This window comes from Marmota marmota, unplaced genomic scaffold (assembly GCF_001458135.2).
Source record: "Marmota marmota marmota unplaced genomic scaffold, marMar, whole genome shotgun sequence".
Taxonomy (NCBI): Eukaryota; Metazoa; Chordata; class Mammalia; order Rodentia; family Sciuridae; genus Marmota; species Marmota marmota.
Genome location: NW_026000136.1, coordinates 710,612 through 718,750, shown reverse-complemented (window position 1 = coordinate 718,750; position 8,139 = coordinate 710,612).

The following is an 8,139-nucleotide window of genomic DNA, read 5'->3' as shown; positions in this document are numbered from 1 at the left end:
AAAAAAAAAAAAAAAAAAAAAAAAAAAAAAAAAGAAGTACCATATCTTAACACAGGTGTCTTAAAGGAAATGAAATACATAAAAGCCTCCTGACAAACTTATGTAAGATCAGTGTTACCACAGGTACTCCATGATCTGCATTGTTGAAAGTTGCAATTAAGCAAAATCTTATCATTGGAGCAGAAGAAAAACATTTCCCCTCTCCTACCTAGAGTGAGGATCTCTACTTCATGGAAGAGGTAATTTCTTAAACCAATGCCTGAATCTCCAAGGAACATTTACATTTGGGGACTCTTATCAAATATTTACTCTAGGATTGGGAGCACAAAAATGTTAGCTATTTTTAGCCAATTGTGAGTTTTGGAGATCTCAGTGAAGGTGGAGGAGGAGATGGTGAGGGAATGTGATTATTGCTTTTGGGGTTTTGTTGGTACTGCTTGCCTACATGTCATGGACTCTTCTGGTCTCTGAGTTTGTGACTGGTGAGTCCCAGATATATACGCTCACAATCTCTGTGACCTGGCTTTGTCTTTCACTTTCTAGGTTTGGTACTATGGACTTTAGAAGCCGGGAATTCCTGGGCCCAAACCACTGCTTCTTCTAGGAACTATTCTCTGTCTTACTGCAAGGTGGATGTTACTTGAGTGCCCTCCTTTGCTTCTCATGGTTGCAAAGATGGAGAAAATTCAAGAATGATGTTAAATTGTCCATTTAAAAGTCTCCTGTATTTTCTCTCCTTTCCTCTCTGACATCCCTGAATACGAGCTACCCTGTAACCACCACAGTGAGGGACAACACGGTTTCATTAGATTCCAGTCCATTTGTTCCTTCAGAGATGCATCCAGTACATTTGGAACAATCATGGATTTTTATTTTTTTTCCTGTTTCCAGAGTGTGTGAAAATTTGATGTAGGGTGCTAAAAAAATATGGACAAATGTGGGGACAAATATTCTGGAAACTTCCCTTGGGTCAACTTGTTATGGTGAGGCACCCTTCTACATGAGGTCAATGTCAGCCTAGAGTGTTAGGTCATAGCTCTCTGGAGTAAAGCCTCTGGAGTCTGATCCTACCAGTGGTCCCACATGTCACTAGCTGTTGAGGTCCACAGTCTGAATCGGTTTGAGAATATTACAGGAAATGACTTTTCTCCAGGCTTTGATGGCCCAAGGACTCCCAAGATCACCTTCTGTCCAGGATCTGGCTATTCCCCTGTTCTCTGTTTTACTTTCCTTAGGTTTCCCCTTAATTACATGATATACATGATTCAGGTCCTTCAATATATGCTTATAAATGCATGCTAGCATCTCCTTCCTACATTGATAAACTTTTAGTGAAACTTTTTTATGTCAATTTTGACTTTAATATATATATTTTAAAGATGGGCTGGGAGATATAGGGAAGCAGATTGGGAAGTAATTTATGCTCAGCTTTTTCATAAATTTGTCTTTTCACTTCCTCTGCAAGTGTAGAGTTTTTTGTTTTGTTTACTGTTTATTTCAAACCAAGACTTTGTTTTTGTACCAGCGATTGAACCCAAGGATGTTTAACCCCTGAGCCACATCTCCAGCCCCTTTTAAAATATTTTATTTAGAGTCTTGCTGAGTTGCTTAGGGTCTCAGTAAGTTGCTGTGGCTGGCTTTAAACTTGCAATCCTCCTACCTCAGTCTCCTGAGCTGCTGGGATTACAGGTATGTGCCACCTGCACCTGGATCAAGCCAAGATTTTTAAATTGAAGTGATATGGCTATTTCCTTGTCCAACTCATTCTACCGACTTTGAAGAAGTGATGTGGGATCTTTTTAATCCACTGTGTTTCCCTGTGGGCTATGCACTTAATGTCTTTGTAGGGTAGTCTGAGCCATTGCAGCAGCTGTTTCCTTTGAGAACAGCTGGAGGTTTGCTAAGAGCAGTGCAAGAGGTAGAATTATGCTTTTATGGCAAAAGCAAGCAAGAGCAGTCTTTGCCTCTTCATACCCCTTCTGTGATCAGTGCAGAAACTTCAGGGCTGGTCACAAGGTTTATTGGGTTGGCATGGCATGTAACAGGGCCAAGAGGTGATGGCAAGAGCTCACTGCTGGATCTCCTGTGGCCCAACCCCAAGTGCCCCTTGCCATATACTCATGAGCACTGATGTTGATTTTGAAATAATTTAATTTTAATTTTTTTGCAGCTCTTGGATTTAACCCAGGGCCTTGTACTTGCTATGCAAGTGCTCTACCACTGAGCTATACCCCCAGCTCTGATACTGAAATATTTTCACATATAAACTATTGGAAAATGGTATAGACAGTACCCATGTATGTACCACCTAGACTTTATAAAAGTTGCAATATCATTTCTAATTGTGATCTCTTTGAAGATCTACTTTGCCTTTAAGTGTTTATTCCCCAATTGACCCATGTTACCCTTCATTTTATGAAGGCATCAGTGGCTTCCAAGGTCAGAATCCCTAGCTTGAACTAGGAGTTAATGTTGTACAGCTGAGCATTTGGAGTGTGTCCATAGTCAGAGATCCAGGCTTTGGGAATGGCATATGGAAAGAGCTGGAGCAGGAAGTGAGGGCACCATCAACAGCTGGCAGGCAGCAGGGAAATGCTGAGCTTACAAAGGCCCTTGTTGCCATCGGATTGGATTGTCACACACTCCTAAGCTCTCTTGCCAGGCATGGTGCTTGGTGGTGGAGAAATAAAATAGTTTTCCTTCTACCAATATTTCCAACTCCTTATCAATGCATCTCATTCTCCTGAGAGGTTATATGCTCCAATCAAAATGGACCAAAGTGATGTAGATGCTTCTGTTCCACATCTGTTCGAGTAAGCACTTTCAGTTCCACACATAATCCTGAAGATGGTTTCCATGTTGGGGCATCTCCCATAACTCTGTCACTGAGGGAATTCTCTCTAGGGCATATGTTTGGTTGAGGGACAGGTGGAACGTGCCAGGGGATTCATGCCCAAATGAGCAACACTTCTCTATGAAAAAGGCAATACTTGGTGGCAGAAATTCTAGGTTCCTGCTCCTTTACCCTCTGTTGGAAGGTCCCAGTTGTCAGCAGCAGTGATCTGCTCATTGTCATGCACTGTCTTTGTTTCCCAATTTCCTTGAGTCACATCTCCATTCTTTCAAAATTCTTCCTGGTATTACCTCTCCAATAAACTATTTACATCAAAATCTTTGTTTCATGGTCTGTATATGGGGGAAACCAAGACAGAGAGCCCTATTATATACTAGTTTTTTTTTTTTAGTTATAGATGGGTAGCATGCCTTTATTTTATTTGTTTATTTTTATGTGGTGCTAAGGATTGAACCCAGTACCTCATGTGTGCTAGGCAAGCCACTGAGCTACAGCCCCAGCCCCTATGCTAGGGGTTTTATATTCATTTTGTCAGTTAAATTTCACATGAGCCAAGAAGTAGGCATCAGTTTCTTTTCAGAGATAAGCATGCTGAAGTTAGGAGAGGTTCAATAGGATTTGAGACCATGTATGTGCAGCTCCCAAGCAGGCCTGTCTTCCATTCCAGGCTGTATCAGGTAAGACCCTTGTATGGGGCTCAGCAGATGTACTCTCTGGATCAAATCTTCCTTTGAATCAGTGTGTGATCTTGGACAGACACGTTGGCTGTTCTTGGTCTAACTCTCATTGCTTTTCTCCAGGATGATCTTCCTTCAGAATATGTCTGTGTCAGTGGTCCCTGAGACCATGCTGAGATTCAGATCTTCTCTACAAGGACTCAAAGAAATCAGCAAAACAGTTGCACTATCAGTTATAGTTTATTAAAGCAAAAAAATCTTGTTCCTCTCTCTCTCTCTCTCTCTCTCTCTCTCTCTCTCTCTCTCATCTATCTATCTAATTTTCTTTTCTTTTTTCTTCCCACTGAGGATGGCTGTGTAGGCATGGAGCACCCATGTGACTGATTTTGGTTCTTTGGTCTGCAGCTTTAATAAAAGTCAAAGCAATACAGCATGGTCCAAGACCTGCATCCTAAATTACAATAGTAGCAAAATTTCTCTGGCACAGTGAAATCCCTCCAGATATGCTAATATTCTCTTACCAGGAATGATTTTCTAAGAGCTAAAAGGTTATCTCCCTGTAGGTGGCCAAGAGCCAGTCATTTTTTTGAACACGCAGGGTTTGGGCAACCTAGGCCTGCTGTGTTAACCCATCACTTCCTGCTCTCATGGCTTTTTTTTTTTTGTCATCAAAACTCAGCACAAACATGAGCTCCTCAGAAAGACCTTTGACAACCAAGTAATCTGGATTACTATCTATTGCTTTCTATCACTTTCCATTGGTTTATTTTCCTCTTTACTCTTCTGACCATTGTATATTTTCTAGCCTGTTTATCATCTACCTCCTCTGTGTAGAATGTAAGCTTCCAGAGAGTAGAGTCTTTGTTTCTTGTGGGGACAAGTGCATGGAGTACTGCATACATGGCATACATTAAGGGCGTCTGAGTGGCAAACCACTCCCCTTGTGCTAGGCACGTGAGTGGCAGGCCGCTTACCCTGTAGGCATAGCCTTGGGTGTGAGGCCACATGTTGCAGTTCCTGTGCTTGCTCCATAGCCCACTCCTCGCCTTGACTGGTTGCTGCAAGGACAGTTAACAGAAATTGCATTGGTGGCTGCCTGTAATCTGCTTAGCTACTGCCTGAGTATATATACATGGTAACTGTGAAATAAAATCAGACCTGCTTCCTGGTTGGTCTCTGGAAGTCTTGATTAGTGACTCCACAGCCACACTCTCCTCTACCCTGTTCTGTGGACCTCCTCGCTGGATGAGAGAGAGCTCACGTAGTTTCTCACTCCTTGTATCTCAAATATCAAAAAGATAGAATGTCAATAAACAGGCATTTAGTAAACACTCATTAATGAATGAAGGAGTCTGGAGAACACCACTGATATGGTTTAAATAGGAGGTGTTCCCCCCAAACTCATGTGTTAGACAATGCAAGAATTTTCAGAAATGATTGGGTTATGAGAATCTTAACCAGTGGATTAATTCACTGATATGGATCAACTGGAGGGTAACTGTTGGCAGGTAGGGTGTGGCTGGAGGAGATAGGTCAATGGGGGGCATGCTCTTGGGTTTCTGTTTTGTCCTTGGCGATTGAAGCTGTCTCTGTTCCCTGGTTCCATGTCCTGAGCTGCTTTCCTCCACACATTTCCACTGTGATGTTCTGCTTCACTCTGTGCCTAAAACAATGGAGTCGGCTGTGTATGGACTGAGACCTCTGAAACTGTGAACCCAAATAAATTTTTTTCCTTTAAATTTGTTCTTGTCAAGTCTTTTGGTCATAGTAGTGAAAAAGCTAACTATAACATACAGATTTATTTTATTTATTTATTTTTTGTGGCCTAATATACGATCTCCTATGAGGAAAGTTCCACTTGTGCTTGAGAAAAATCTGTCTTCTCTGGTTGTTGGGTGAAGTCTTAATTATATATTTTTTATTGGGTCCAATTAATCTGTATTGTTGTTCAAATCTTCTTTTTCCTTATTTAATGCTCTGTGTCAATGGTTGAATGAGGAGTATTGACATGGTGCACTGTTACTATAGTATTGTATTAATTTCTTCATTCCATTCTGTCAAATTTGCTTCATATATTTAGGAGCTCTGATATTTGGTGTGTATAGGTTTATATTGACTTAAATTGTGGTGAATCCACCTTTTTATTATAAAATGTCCATCTTTGTGTCTTTAATTTTTAAAAAATTTTTAGTTGTGGATGGACACAATACCTTGATTTTATTTATTTATTTTATGTGGTGCTTGCCACAGTCTGGCTGGGCACAAATAATCGAGAGGTCACGAGCCACTTGTAGGTTCAAACAGGAACTACTTTATTGCCTGAACCCAACGGGAACTCTCCAGAACTCCACCGAAACTCCGCGAGAACCAACGGGAACTCAACTGGAACTCTGCGAGAACTCAAAAGTAGCAGGCACCCGAGGCACCAGAAGCCGCCCCTTCTGGCAAAATGCCAGGCACCATGTTGACCTGACCGTGGCTCTCAACATCTCCCCCCTTTTGTTTAATTAAACAACAAGTATGTGGCTTAGGGACCGTGCCTGTCTTAGGTTGTCCAATACTACATATGGTCCTTACCCGTCATCGGATGAGCTGACCTCAAGGCGTCAGCCTCCATTGCAATTGGATTTTACCCATCATTGACTACTGGCCCAGCATTATTTAGCCATACTTGTGGATAGTGGTTTTTACACAAACACCATAAACAACCTGCCACAAGCAGAAAGGGGAGAATACAAAACGTCACAATATCAAGCCATTGACTGCTCCTTTTGGAAAAATTGTACCATTGATGACACCATCAGCAAAGATACCCCAGCACTACCACAATTTGCTGCACCAACAGATAGTTCACAATGCATACAAGTGATACATAGTCCAGGCAAGTTCTGCAACCAGTTCAAAGCAGAGGAATCTATTAATATGTCCATTTCCTCCCAAAGTAAATCGACTTCTTGATTGAGCATCACTTGTTGAGTTACATTATACATTGATGCATCAGTTTATATAGTTTGTTGTGATAGCTATCGCAGAAGCTGTAGTTTGGTTTTATCTTTGTCTTCACTGGCACTGGGATGAAGATAGGAATTCTGGCAATGATGGCTAAAAAAAAATTATGTAACATTCCAGCAGGCACTAAAAGAAAGCAATTTTCTAAGCAATTTAGTATCCTGAATAGAATTAGATATAATGAAAAGGAAAGGTGAAAGTAAACAAACAGATTTGTTAACCTTTTTTGTTCACATATTAAAATAATCCTCAACAGCGGTTTACACAATTTAAATTAAACCATTTAAATCACGTGAATAAAAAAAAAATATTTGGATCAATTTTTTTCATGAGCGCTCCTCATATATGATATATGGACATATGCACATACAGACATACAACACAAAACACAAGTGTGCACACATAACATACAACACGTAAGACAATAGTAAAGGCCTTGTAGCTTTTCACAGGTGAAATCTCCATTGCAATGTTTAAAAACTCCACAGTCAAAAAATAGAACTGATCAGAAAAACATTAACCTAGGTCTGTATGAGCTCGAAAAATAAAATAGAATTTCATGATGTGGGAGAGGGCAATAATAAAATAGATATTGAAAAAAGCATCCTGGTTACCACCTGGGTTTGACTCTTCTTTTGATATCTCATCCTTCTTCCTGTAACTTGCATATGGGTCTGAAGGTATTCCCACAAGCAAGCCTCAAGGTTTTTTTTTTACATTTGAAATAGGCCTTAATGGTGTTCATTATTCATCAGCCGCCAGGTGTGGGAGAACCACTGTTGCAGATGTAAGGATAGTTAAACTGAAGTTCTGGATATCAGCTGTTATGGATTTGAGCCAAGTCATCTTCTTTTTGTTCTGTAGAAATTGCTTTAATTAGTCTCTCTGGAATCCATATCGGCTGCTGTTCTCCCTGTGGAAACACACAAACAGACCCCCGACTCCAGACAATCACTGGGTCAGGACTTTCCATTGTCCTGTTAGAATATCCTTCCAAAGTACCTTGGGCTTATGTACATATTTTGGACATATGTGCCTTTACGCAGCACTAAGCCCTGATGAATCCAAATTTAAAAAGTTTAGAGTAAAAAGGGTTATTTTAAGTTTATCTTTGGGGGATATATACCCCTTCCCAATTACCTCTTTTTGCTTTAATAAGTACATTTTAATAGTTTGATGAGCTCTTTCAACTATGCCTTGTCCCTGTGGATTGTATGGGATTCCTGTTATATGAGTAATGCCAAATGATGTGCAAAATTGCTTAAAAGGGGTAGAAGTATAGCCAGGGCCAACTGTTTGGAACGCCCACAGTGGCAAAATTTGGTAAGCAATGAGCTATAATATCTTTAGTTTTTTCTCCAGCATGAAGGGAGCCCATCAAAAATCTGGAAGAAATATCAACTGTAACATGCAAATATTTTAATTTTCCAAATTCTGGCAAGTGTATGATGTCCATTTGCCAAATATGGTTAGGTATCAGTCCTTTAGGATTGATTCCAAGATTAACTTGTGGTAAAAAGGTCACACAATTTTGACATTGTTTTATTATTTGTCTAGCTTGTTCCTTAGTTATTTTCTAAAATGCTTTTTAAAAGTATT